Source organism: Palaemon carinicauda, chromosome 29 (assembly GCF_036898095.1).
Source record: "Palaemon carinicauda isolate YSFRI2023 chromosome 29, ASM3689809v2, whole genome shotgun sequence".
NCBI lineage: Eukaryota > Metazoa > Arthropoda > Malacostraca > Decapoda > Palaemonidae > Palaemon > Palaemon carinicauda.
In genome coordinates this window covers 73,632,632-73,645,848 of record NC_090753.1, presented here as the reverse complement: position 1 = coordinate 73,645,848, position 13,217 = coordinate 73,632,632, and positions in this window count along the sequence as shown.

The window sequence follows — 13,217 nt, the reverse complement described above, 5'->3', positions numbered from 1 at the left end:
GCTATGGTCGCAGCAAGCGCATAAATATTGTGAGCCCCGGGAGGGGGGTAGGTAACCCGAGGGTTTGAAGGCTCTCCAAATAGCCTCTCTCTCCATGTCTACCAAGTGGTTATTGCATAACGCTAAGGTTGAGGAAAGACCAAGAATGTCATGGGCTTTTACCAAAGATATAAACTGTAATAATCGCATCCCCGTGACCAGAAGGAGATTGTGATCTTGGACCCGCCTTTCTTGTTTTGAATTGTGCTAACAAACAAAAAGATGGAAGGACAGGTGGCAGGGAGCATTCTCTTAAGGTATTAAGTAAACTGCCCTTACAGGAAAAAGTAAACTGTGCAAATCATCAGTTACCTCCTTAAATGACAGTACTGTAGAGGAGTGAAATCTGGTATCATTATTAGAAAGAGTTTGAATCTTGGCTACAAATTCTGTAACATAAGTAAATGACAGATCTTTCCACCCTCTAGTTTGGAGAAAGAAAGAAAAAGAAAGAAAGAAAGAAAGAAAAAAAAGAAAGATAGGTCATGTAGTTTGCTCACTCTTTTTGATGAGGCTACAGCTAGAAGGAAGACTGTCTTTAACAGTAGGTCTCAATTTGAAGCCTTGTTGAGGGGGGTAAGAGGTGCCATTATGGTACTTGCTGAATCCATAGTTGCTGCATACCACGTACGTATGCTTCGGGAGGGGCCCCATCAGATGCTTCTCTCAAAGATAAACATGCGCTCATAAACCTCAAGAATAGTGGTCTAGAATGATGCAGTGTTCTATAGATGACACCAGTGACAGGGATCTCAAAGTTACTTCAGAGTCAGTCTCGAAGTCCCTCTTTCAGAGGTGGTAGGTAAACTTTAACTGTGGAGATACAGTATTTACAAAACAGCGAAGTGGAACTTGTTCAAGTGCAGTTATTGCAACAGAATTGGTCAATCTGGAAGCTCCTTGGAACTTCTGCAGTTAGATCTATGAAGTTAAGGTACCACTCCACCTGAAGCTGTTCTTACCAGGAGGTCTGGTGGCATTCAGACCTTTTTATAGGACCTGATAGATTAGTCAGAACTGGGGAAAGTCTTAAAACATCCATCCCCTCCCAGGAGAGATGGCCAGCATCTGGAACAGAACTAGAGAATAATGTGCTGCTAATTTTAGATTCAAATAATCATCAAACCTATTTATAATAGAGGACCGCAAATGATGGGTTTCTCAGTACTCAACGATTCAAAGACAAAACAGAAGCAATTATCATCCTAGTTGACTTATTGTCTACTACTCCTATCACACTTATTTCACTGGGATGTAGAAGGCTGAGAGGTGAATGACATTCACATCGAGTATCAGCAGAGAGAGAGAGAGAGACTTGTTTGTTATCAATTAGAAGACTATTACCATTATTATTCTTCTTCATGATTTTATGATAGTTCAATTTCCACTCTTCCAAGGCAACCAACCTGGACAAGCCTCCGAAAGAGACGGTAGAGCACAAGAACCCGGTTTAACAGGTAAATCAGGTCAATCAGGCTCCAAAGTGTCATGAAGAAAAGACAAACACTGCCGAAATAGATTGTTTCGTCAATGTTTTCATGTATGATGTATCACTGTATAACAGCATTGATAGCATCGATGATATCATTATTATTATTATAATTATCATTATTATTATTACTATCCAAGCTAAAACCCTTGTTGGAAGAGCAGGATGCTATAAGCCCAGGGGCGCCAACAGGGAACATAGCTCAGTGAGGAAAGGAAACAAGGAAAAATAAAATATTTTAAGAGCAGGAACAGGTTGCTACTCTGTGGTAGTCACAAGGGCACTTGCTCCTTCCAAAGGCAGGCACCATATTTAGCGTGACACGAGGAAAATGGCAGGTATGGCTCAGCTGTACATTTCCTCTCAAAACTTTCCAGTTATCTGGGATTAGGTTTAAAATCACCTGAAGCTACTTTAACCGATATACAGTATGGAAAAGCATAGCCAAAGTTATGTTAGTATTTCCATTTCTAGATAGGCCTGAAAGGGCATAGGTCATCATTATTATTATTATCATTACTCACTTAACTACAACCATAGTTGGAAAATCAGGATGCTATGGGCCCAAGGGCTAAAGCAGTGGAAAATAGCCAAGTGAGGAATGGAAATATATAAATTACAAGTAACTATAAAAGAGACTTATGTCAGCATGTTCAACATAAGAAAATTCACTGCAAGTTTGAACTTTTTAAATTTCACCAACTCAACTAGCTGATTAGGAAGAAAATTCTAGAATACTGAGTAGAGTTAAGCTTTATGATGGAGAAAGCATGAATATCAGAATTAACTGCAAAGGATAGTCAAAATTAAGAAAAATTTTATGCAACATGCATAGGCTAACAAACTAAATGAACAATGGAGGAAGATATCAATGTTTAGACCAGAAATAAGATATTTAAATAGACCGTAAGTAGAAATGAGATTCAGCAGCTCAGGAGATCAATACTAAAACAAGGCAGAATGAAAGAATTAAAACACTTCTTCAGAATATGTTGATCACCAAAAATCTTGACTTTCTTAATACACCAACACTTTGTGCAACTGAAGAAGAGAAAGACCGAATGTGTTTCTCAAAACTAAATTTGCTATCAAGAATCGCAGCTAAAATTTTAAGTCAATACACAGATAAAGAAACACGACAATTACAGAGCAACTGTCCTCGACCTACCTACAATCATTTTGAGTTTTGTTAGGGTTCAACTTCATGCCCATAATTTGCACCATGCACTAATTTTAGCTAAATCTTTATTGCGGTAAACTCCAATAAGGATGGATTTGAAAGAGAAAGGCCAGAAGTTGGGAAGGAAGGCTTTAGCTTCTTGCTTTCAGCAGAGGAAGACACAAAAGGGGAGGAATCCGACACCTATTTGATTTTTCCCAAATCATGCAAAATTCACAAGTTGAGGTAAAGAAGCATTGCTTACCATAACAGGTGCCAGAAGGACCTTCCTCCAAGATTGGGGCAAGTTCTCATATTCACTTGAGAAATACTCATAATCCTAAATGCACTGAAAGCAAAGAAAAAGCACAAGACACAAAGCGAAGCCTAGCATGGACATCAAAGCAGCGTTTCATTGGAATGGCAATCCTGATATGGCTTCAGCCTCTAGATGCTATGAATTAAGAGGCAGAAAATGCTGAGGTTAAATGACACAGTCATTCACAAGATGTGTCCAGTGTTATGACAGCTCCATCCAGTTCAACAGGCAGTGAGTTAAGAGTTTCCATATACACAGACCTTCCCCTGCCAAGAAAGGGGAGGTAGACTTTATGACCAGAGGTTCTCCACAGCCAACACTAACAGATAAGATGAATATCTTCATAAAATCTAATGCTTCACCTGGATCCAAAAGTTTACGAATCTGGTATAATTATAAATGAAGGATCTGGATCTTGGCCCAGCTCCTGACGGGACTAGTTCCTATTAAGAAATTCATTTGAAATTCATCCTTCTTTGGACTCTCTTCCTCTTACCATTCATGACAAGAGACCGACTCGTAAGCAGACGATAGGGAAGGAAATCGGTCGTTATGTTCTGGTGAAACAGATTCGTAATATGACTGAAGAAATAAAGGAATAATGAAAATTAGATCTTTGCAATCTAACATTATTTCTGAAATAAGTGGCATTTTACCCCAACTTCCCACTTACAAAATATTCATATTCATAATATGGATAAATAGGCTAAATCCAAACCGTTTAAGTGATAGCTGGTCACAATAAGAGGCAGGAGGGATACCTCTTAGAATAGGAGATACAGTTTTGCACTCCTTTTCTTATTAGATATTAATGTAATGTTCTAACTTCTAATACCTGTAACTAAAGCAATGGCAAGCAGCTCTTCTAGGAGTAGGACACTCCAAAATCAAACCATTGTTCTGTAGTCTTGGATAGTGCCATAGCCTCTGAACCATGGTCTTCCATTGTCATGGGTTAAGAGTTCTCTTGCTTGAGGGTACACTCGGGCACACTATCTTATTTTTTTTCTTCTTGTTTTTCAAATGGTGTTGGACAGCCTTAATAGAAGGGCCATGGATGTCTGGTGGTTTTTCAACAGGTTATCTTTTCCTTGTGCGTTTTTCTTTTCAAGAACATCCTTACTGTCTGCCCTTCAGTTGAAATGGCTATTTAGCCTTGCTTGGTGTATCGGCTCTATGTTGACCAGTTTTTCCAATATTTTTTTCTACAGTCTATGGATTTGATCAATTACTTAATTTATAATTCTGTACATATTGTTTTTGTTATTCTTGTTGATTTGATTTGCAAGTATGATGTATCTTTTTTTATTACCATCAATTCTTATGCTGTCGAGAGACAGAGCAAAATCTGGGACCAGTATGTCTTCAATTTTGTCAATGTCGTCTGCTCTACTGCAATATTCAAGGTCTTCATGCAAATAGTCAAGACCTTACAGTTGCGTTGAGACAGTATGATATACTTTAGTGCTCCAAAACTTTGGTTTCTAATATGAGGCACTCATCTGAGCTGCTTACAACTAGTTTTGAGTAGCCAATAATTTGAAAAGGGATGCCTTTCCTAGGGACAGGGGAATAGCAGTGTATATTAGGACCGAGCACCCTGCTTCTCATAAGTCCTGCTATGAATGTGGATGTCATGAGAATCAGGTAATAAAAGTTTGTGGCAGGCACAACTACTTCTATATGAGCTCTATCTATCAGAACCCAGACATCGATGATTCTATCTTCGATTGTCTTCTTACCATTATGGCTAAGATACAAGATGATAAAAAGGCCTCTTTTTTTTTTTTTTTCTTGGCAATTTCAATGCTCACTGTTGGGAGTGGTTAAATTCTGGTTCGCCTACCAATCGCCATGGCTTAGGAGTTTTAGTCTTTACCTCTGAAACAGGCTGTGAGCAAATCACAAGTGAAGCTACTCACAGGTCTAGTAATTGCTTGGACCTTGTATACGACTACCCTGGCGTTATAACTTGTAAGGTTGGTTCTCCAACAGGGACATATGATCATGCCTTGATTTCATTAGTAGTGAAGACTGAGCAGCCTGTCCTGATGTACTATACTCATGTAAGATTTATATGAAATCTCAAGCAGACTGGAATGGGATTTTGAGTGATCCTTGCGGGTTGAATTAGTTACAATTGTATAGTACTGTTGATCCTGTTGTCCCTTTGAATGAGAATCTAGTAAACATAATTGATAAGCGTATCCCTTCTCGTATGCTAAGGTACCGTGTGAAATACACACCATGGTTCAATGAGGATTGTATACGTGCTTATTTGGAGAAGCAAAAGGCCTATCATCTTTGGAAGGGTAACAGATCAGATTTGACTTGAATTAACTATACTCAGCTTAGAGCTTTTGCACAAAATTTATGCATCAAATTTATACAATATAACCATAAAAGAAGCCTTTTTGGTACAATCCAGGAACATAAGTGCTGGACTACCCTAGATCTGCACTCTTTTGTGAAAATGCAACAGTTCCTCCTTTACTTAAACCTGATGGCTCTGTCACTGGCTGTCCACAGGAAAAGACAACCCTTTTTGCCTGATGTGTTACACAGGAAACAGAGTAATGAGAGACTCGAGATCTTCCTCATTCCGGTTTTCCTGAGGCTAAACTAACTAGTTTAGCTTTTTGATCTAGTGAAATTTTATCTCTCTTGATGAACCTTGATGCTTATGGAGGAAGACCAAAATGGTATTTTTCCTTTGCTTTCTACAAAGACTACACATTTCTTAGCTCCAAAGTTATGTTACTTTACAGAAGTGTGATATCTGGTGTTCCACGGGGTAGTGTTCTTGGCCCATTACTTTTCATTCTATTTACACATGAAATGTGGTTTGACCTAGAAAACAAGCTTGTTGCATAAGCAGATGATGCTACACTATTTGCATCAATTCCATCTCCTGAATGAAGATCTGGGGTTGCTGAAAATTTATGGGGTATGAAGTTGAATCCTAACAAAACTCAAAGTATGATTCAAGTATCCATAGGTCAAGGACAGTGGCTCCTCAACATCCAGACTGCAGCATTTATAAGGTTTCTTGAACTATGTGACCTAAAATTTTTTATGTAATTCTCTACAGCGAATTTACTTTAGAGAAACACATTAGATCTGTGCTCTTTAATTGCAATACAAATTGGTTTATTGAGAGTCGAGATTTTCAGTGATCAATCTATTCCGAAGAAGTGTTTTAGTTCTTTCATTTTATCTTGTTTCGAGTATTGTTCTCCTGTCTGGGCTTACACTGCTGATTCTCATCTTAATTCATTAGACAGGAACTTAGTCGATTGAATTTCTCATTCCATTAGTTCATTATGCCTGTTGCATGAGATTTTACATAATTCTGATCATCCTTTACGTTCAGATCTTCCCGGACAGTTCCATCCTGATCGTAATACTAGGCATGCAGTTAATTCTGATAATCAGGCCTCCTCCATCATGAGGCTTAACACTACACAATATTCTAGAAGTTTTATTCCAGCTGTGACCAGGTTGTGGAAGGATCTTCCTGATCGGTTAGTTGAATTGGTAGAACTTCTAAAGTTTGAAGTTGCAGCAAATGTTTTTATGCTGAACAGGCTGACATAAGTCTCTTTTTATAGTTTAAATGTTATTGTTTTTAAAATATTTAATTCTGATTGTTCATTATTTCTCATACCGTTTATTTCCCTATTTCCTTTCCTCACTTGACTATTTTTCCCCGTTGGAGCTCTTGAGCTTATAGCTTCTTGCTTTTCCAACTAGGGTTGTAGCTTAGCAAGTAATAATAATAATAATATCATATACTTAGGGCCACCATAGTTATAAGGCAAACCTAGTTTGCGAGAACATGATGGGAATGACAAACTTTCCTCTTCCACCACGGGTGCCTCACGACTCAGTGGGGATAGTAGTCTCAACTCAAGAGTTCCTCCAACAGGAGCATCTTGTTGAACCTGCCTGTCCTTTTTCCATCATTCTGGTTGATGTGCTAGGACATGGCTCTTCAAAATCACGCTGTGCGTAATCCAACACTCGCCTGAATGTGAGTCGTTTGAAGATAAGGTTTCAGGGAAATCTCAAAATGAAAAACTGAAGGGAGGTTCTCGCCACATAGAATAACATTTGTCTCTAAATCCCGTTGGGAGGAGACAAAGTAAAGTAAAAATCTTGTTAAGCTTCCTGTGAGGAGAGAAAATAGCATTAACATTGGGAGGAAGTCCACAACCTACAGTTTTTACATGGAGATTCTCTTGAACATCTCTTGTCTAGGCAAGAGAGACAAAGAGGATGTGCGTCTATGTCTGCCCAGCTCATAAGAATGCCACAACAGTCGCTATCCTGTCCGGGGCAAGAATGTAAATACTGAGTTTTACTAGACATAAGCACTCACTTGTAACTTACAGATAATGAATAGTAACTCATATGACTGTGAATTAAGGAAGAAAACACAACACTAAATGGGTAGGGAAATGAATGCAAGAGACTCGATCGTAGAGAAGAAGTGAGAGCACAACCTCTTCACTTCGCGGCCAGCAGCGTTGTGAGCATGTGTCCCCTTGCTCCTTGTGCATGCGGTGTGTTTACCCAGCAACAAAGCATGATGCAATCAACCAAAATTTTGATTGGCCGGTCGTAAAAAACATGATTAGCAGTTACCCCAAGTATATGACTGGGAAGTTTGTATTCGCGTAAGAATAAAAAAAAACTTACAGCACAAACAACGGAATGAATTTTATGTTCTTTGAGCACTGAAATAAAACATTTTCTAAATATTTTAAAATTGTCATAGTTGCATGAAAGTTAGTGTTGTTCACATGTTGAAGATGAACAAACCAAATATTTCTGTAAGAATAATAAATCACATCAAGACAATATATAAAGAAAATGCAATTAATTAGTTTCCAGTGAAGAAAAATTAAATTATTCTATTATAACTTACTAAACATTGAAATTGAAATGATATTTTAATTATAAAATGAATTTTTGAATATACTTACCCGGTGAATATATAATAGCTGCTGCTCCTGCGGCTCGACAGAAAAACACACAAAAACTCGCGAGCGATCGCTATGAAGGTTGCGGGTGTGCCCACCAGCGCCAACTATCGGCCAGATACCGCATATGCATGTAAACAAGCCTCAATTCTTCTCGTCCCGCTGCGTCTCTATTGGGGAGGAAGGGAGGGCCTTTAATTTATATATTCACCGGGTAAGTATAATCAAAAATTTATTTTATAATTAAAATATCATTTTTAAATATTTAACTTAGCCGGTGAATATATAATAGCTGATTCACACCCAAGGTGGTGGGTAGAGACCAGAGTTAATTAAGTTTACAGCGTATATGCTTAGAGTTTTTGACAGTTATAATATAACAAAACCAAAATATATAGGTACCTGGTAAGGAAGTTGACTTAGACGATTACTCTGCCTTGTAAGTCTGTCTTCCTCACGAAGCCCAGCGATCCTCTTAGGATGCTGAAAGAGCCCCCAGGAGCTGAAATATCAAGGGCTGCAACCCATACAACAGGACCTCATCAAACCCCTAATCTGGGCGCTCTCAAGAAATGACTTTGACCACCCGCCAAATCAACCAGGATGCGAAAGGCTTCTTAGCCTTCCGTACAACCCAAAAAACAATATTAAAAACATTTCAAGAGACAGATTAAAAAGGATATTGGAATTAGGGTAATGTAGTGGTAGAACCCTCACTCACTACTGCACTCGCTGCAACGAATGGACCCAGTGTGTAGCAGTCCTCGTAAAGAGTCTGGACATCTTTTAAGTAAAATGACGCGAACACTGACTTGCTTCTCCAAAAAGTCGCGTCCATAATACTTTGCAGAGATCTATTTTGCTTGAAGGCCACGGAGGTTGCTATAGCTCTTACTTCGTGCGTCTTAACCTTAAGCAAACATCGGTCTTTCTCATTCAAGTGAGAATGAGCTTCTCGTATTAAAAATCTGATAAAATATGACAAAGCATTCTTTGACATAGGCAATGATGGTTTCTTAACTGAGCACCATAATGCCTCAGATCTACCTCGTAAGGACTTAGTACGGGCTAAGTAGAACTTAAGAGCTCTAACAGGACATAACACTCTTTCCAGTTCGTTGCCTACGATCTCTGATAAGCTAGGAATATCAAAAGATTTAGGCCAAGGACGAGAAGGCAGTTCATTTTTGGCCAGGAAACCAAGTTGAAGTGAACAAGTGGCTTTTTCTGTAGAAAAGCCGATGTTCTTACTGAAGGCATGAAGTTCACTGACCCTTTTAGCCGAAGCCAAGCACACTAGGAAAAGTGTCTTGAGGGTGAGATCCTTCAGTGAGGCTGAATGTAATGGCTCAAACCTGTCTGACATGAGGAACCTTAGGACCACGTCTAAGTTCCATCCAGAAGTTGCCAAACGACGTTCCTTAGAGGTCTCGAAAGACTTAAGGAGATCTTGGAGATCTTTATTGTTGGAAAGATCTAAGCCTCTATGACGAAAAACCGAAGCCAACATGCTCCTGTAGCCCTTAATCGTCGGAGCTGAGAGGGAGCGAACATTTCTCAGATGTTAAAGAAAATCTGCGATTTGGGCTACAGAGGTACTGGACGAGGACACAGATGCTGACTTGCACCAGTCTTGAAAGACTTTCCACTTCGGCTGGTATACTCTAATAGTAGAAGCTTTCCTCGCTCTTGCAATCGCACTGGCTGCCTCCTTCGAAAAGCCTCGAGCTCTTGAGAGTCTCTCGATAGTCTGAAGGCAGTCAGACGAAGAGCGGGGAGGCTTTGATGGACATTCTTTAGGTGGGGCTGATGTAATAGATCTACCCTTAGAGGAAGACTTCTTGGAAAGTCTACCAGCCATCGAAGTACCTCGGTGAACCACTCTCTCGCGGGCCAGAGGGGAGCAACCAACGTCAACCTTGTCCCTTCGTGAGAGGCGAACTTCTGCAGTACCTTGTTGACAATCTTGAATGGTGGGAATGCATACAAGTCCAGATGAGACCAATCTAGGAGAAATGCGTCTATGTGTATTGCTTCTGGGTCTGGGACTGGAGAGCAATAGATTGGAAGCCTCTTGGTCATCGAGGTGGCAAAGAGGTCTATGGTGGGTTGACCCCAAGTCGCCCAAAGACTCTTGCACACGTCCTTGTGGAGGGTCCATTCCGTGGGAATTACCTGACCCCTCCGACTGAGACAGTCTGCCAAGACGTTCAAGTCGCCCTGGATAAATCTCGTTAACAGGGAGATGCCTCGATTTCTTGACCAAATGAGCAGGTCCCTTGCGATCTCGTACAGCGTGAGGGAGTGTGTGCCTCCTTGCTTGGAGATGTACGCCAAAGCTGTGGTATTGTCGGAGTTGACCTCTACCACTTTGTTTCGAAGGAGACTTTCGAATTTCATCAAGGCCAAGTGGACTGCCAAAAGCTCCTTGCCGTTGATGTGCATGCTCCTCTGACTTGAGGTCCACAGACCTGAGCATTCCCGACCGTCCAGGGTCGCACCCCAACCCAAATCCGACGCGTCTGAGAACAACACGTGGTTTGGGTTCTGAACTGCTAGGGATAGTCCCACTCTCAGACTGATATTGCTGTTCCACCATTTCAGGCATGCCTTTACTGGTTCGGAGACCGGGATTGAGACCGTCTCTAACGTCTTGTCCTTGTTCCAGTGAAAGGCTAGATGGAACTGGAGAGGCCGAAGGTGCAGTCTTCCTAGTGAGACAAACTGCTCCAGGGATGATAGAGTTCCTACGAGACTCATCCAATTCCTGACTGAGCACCGTTCTCTTTTCAGCATTAGTTGGACTTTGAGCAGGGCTTGATCTATTCGGGTGGCAGACGGAAAAGCCCGAAAAACTGGACTGCGAATCTCCCTAAATATAGAATAGTTTGGGATGGAATCAGCTGGGACTTTTCTAGGTTGACCAAAAGTCCCAATTCCTTGGTCAGATCCAACGTCCAATGAAGATTCTGCAGACAGCGATGACTGGACGAAGCCCTGAGAAGCCAGTCGTCCAAGTACAGGGAGGCTCGGATTCCCGATAAATGGAGGAATTTTGCCACATTCCTCATGAGCCTCGTAAACACGAGAGGAGCAGGACTGAGGCCAAAGCACAGGGCCCGAAACTGGTATACCACATTCCTGAAAACAAACCTCAGAAACGGTTGGGAATCTGGGTGTATAGGAATGTGGAAGTACGCATCTCGTAGGTCGAGAGAGACCATCCAGTCTCCCTTTCTGACCGCTGCTAAGACTGACTTCGTGGTCTCCATAGTGAACTTTGTTTTCGTAACAAAAACGTTGAGCGCACTGACGTCTAGCACCGGTCTCCAACCTCCTGTCTTCTTTGGGACTAGGAAGAGACGGTTGTAAAACCCCGGTGATTGAAGGTCTGAGACTTTCACCACCGCTCCCTTCTCTAGCAACAGAGACACTTCTTGGTTTAGGGCTTGTCTCTTTGACTCCTCTCGGTACCTGGGAGAGAGGTCTATGGGAGTTGTCACTAGAGGAGGTTTGCGTACAAACGGAATTTTGTACCCCTCTCTGAGCAACCGAACAGACTGTTGGTCTGCGCCCCTCTTCTCCCAGGCCTGCCAGAAGCTCTTCAATCTGGCTCCTACCGCTGTCTGAGGCTTTGGGCAGTCAGACTCTGCCACGTGAGGACTTGGCTCCTCTCTTCTTACCTCTCTTTCCCTCGGCACGAGCACTTCCCCTGCTGGGAGCTCTGCCACGAAAGGGCGGGATAAATCTGGATGCCGGAGTCTCGATCCTGGGTCTTACAGCAAAGGATTTAGAAGGAGTCCCTTTGCGAGCAGAGGACGCCATCAAGTCATGGGTGTCCTTCTGCACAAGTGAAGAAGCTATGTCCTTAACCAATTGTTGCGGAAACCAAGACGTTGATAAGGGAGCAAAGAGCAGTTCTGATCTCTGACAGGGAGTAACTCCTGCCGAAAGAAAAGAGCAAAGGGAATCTCGCTTCTTTAAGACTCCCGACGTAAAAGTGGAGGCGAGCTCATTGGAACCATCGCGGATGGCTTTATCCATACATGACATGATAAGTAAGGAAACATCTCTGTCAGCAGACGAGATTTTCCTACTTAAAGCTCCTAATGACCAGTCAAGGAAGTTGAAAACTTCAAAGGCCCTGTATACGCCTTTCAGCAGATGGTCAAGGTCCGAGGAGGACCAACTAATCTTCGAGCGTCTCATGGCTAGGCGGCGGGGAGAGTCTACGAGGCTTGAGAAGTCACCCTGGGCAGAGGCAGGGACTCCCAAGCCGAGAACTTCTCCCGTGGCATACCAGACGCTCGATCTAGACGAAAGCTTTGAAGGAGGGAAAGCAAAGGCTGTCTTTCCCAAACTCCTCCTGGTATCCAACCAGTCGCCTAAAAGTCGTAAAGCCCTCTTGGAAGAGCGAGAAAGCACTAGCTTAGTAAAGGCTGGCATGTTAGCAGGTAAGCCTAGAGCAAACTCAGACGGAGGCGAACGAGGAGCAACGGTAACAAAGTGATCGGGAAAAAGCTCCTTGAAAATTAACATGACTTTCTTAAAGTCCATCGAAGGAGGAACCGTTCTAGGTTCGTCTACATCCGAAGGATGATCATCATGATGAGGGTCAGCAACGTCCTCATCTGAAGGATCTTCGTCCGACAACTGCTGAGTAACAAGCAAAGGGGTTGGCAATGCTTGACACGCAGAGTCCACACACACTGGTGCATCAGTAGCAGTCCAGGACGCTACGTCATGTAACTGCTTAACAGCCTGACTGTCAACAACAACAGGAGCGGGAGGACGCTCGACGTCAACTCGAGACTGCTTTGACTGCCTAGACTGAGCAGTCAAAACAACTCTTGACTGCGGTGTTTGACGCTCGGCGTCAAAACAAGTCAACTCCGCTGGTTGGCGAACGTCCTGAACGTCAACAAGAGCATTAGGAAGCGGCTGAACGTCCATATGCGGCTGAAAGTCAACACGGGACTGCATCGAATGAGGCTCTACAAAGCGTGACTGACGTGACTTAGTAACGCCAACGTCAACAGGACGAGCAAAGGCTCGTTTTGGCGGCTGAAGGCCAGGATCTCGATTAGCTAAGCGGCGAGGATCATCGTGAACCTTTTCAGCAGAATAGTCTTCCTTAAGGGAGGCGAGCTTGATCTGCATGTCTTGCAGTACAACCCATTTAGGATCAACGGGAATGGGTGCGGTAAAAGACGAGGGTAACGTCTG